General features: G+C 41.1%; 1 pseudogene; it reads right to left on the reverse strand.

Annotated features, from left to right (window-relative positions):
* Positions 1–222: 222 nt before the first annotated feature.
* On the reverse strand, positions 223–625 carry LOC140524000 (AP-1 complex subunit sigma-3 pseudogene; annotated as a pseudogene).
* Positions 626–970: the final 345 nt, after the last annotated feature.

Raw genomic sequence — 970 nt, forward strand, 5'->3', positions numbered from 1 at the left:
CAATCCATGTATAGAGAATAATATAGATATGCACCTGTTACAAATATGCTACAGTTTTAAGTCTTGCTAGGTAAACACAGTATCCCAAAGTATCCAAGAAGTTTCACACACAATCCATTTAAGTTATTTTTGGCATAAAGCTCTGGCACATCAGAAAAGAACCACATCCAGCTGAAGTTTTACAAATATATGACATTTAGCATCACTGGGCTATCAAGTATATTAAAATACAGTTTTGCTCATGTATTCTTCCATTGTCTCCTGTAACATATCAGAGTCTTCTGTAGTCTTGACATCAGTTTTCTTTGAAGTTTCCTGGATTTCTCCACCAATTATAAACTCATCAAGGATAAAATAGGCCTTTTCAAAATTAAATATAATATCCAGCTCACAGTTCATTGTCCTGATTTTCTACTGCACAACAAAAATATAAACTAGCATATCTTTTATAAACAAGTTTTAGATCCTTCCAGTCAGCAAAACTGTTTGTCCTTTGACCACGAGACAGAATCATATGTACAATTTCTTGGGTGATCTTTTTTCTCTCTTTATCAGGTAGTGTGGTATACCATTTCTGCAGCCCTAATTTGCCTTGTCGACTGAACACCAATATGAAATGGATCATTTTGGCAAGGGCCAAGGCCACCCCCCACCTCCCTGCAGGGCTCAGGCCAGCCCAACAGCTGGACCAACGGGGCCAGAAGTGGGACGTGCTGACAGCTGCCGCCCCTCCAGGAGCCACAGGCTGCCAAGGTGACAGGTGAAGCCTCTCAGACCATAATTCCACAGCATCCTTTCTGATGTGGGCACGCCATGCTGAGAGAGACTTTGAGAGTGTACATGTACAGCTTCTTCTGACCACCATGTGAACACTTACCCTTTGTGAGTTCTCTATAAAATAGTCTTTTTAGCAAGCATACATTTTGCATTTGAACAACATGGCCAGGCCATCGGAGTTGCACTCTCTGAA

The sequence above is a fragment of the Notamacropus eugenii genome, chromosome 2, assembly GCF_028372415.1.
Source record: "Notamacropus eugenii isolate mMacEug1 chromosome 2, mMacEug1.pri_v2, whole genome shotgun sequence".
Taxonomy (NCBI): Eukaryota; Metazoa; Chordata; class Mammalia; order Diprotodontia; family Macropodidae; genus Notamacropus; species Notamacropus eugenii.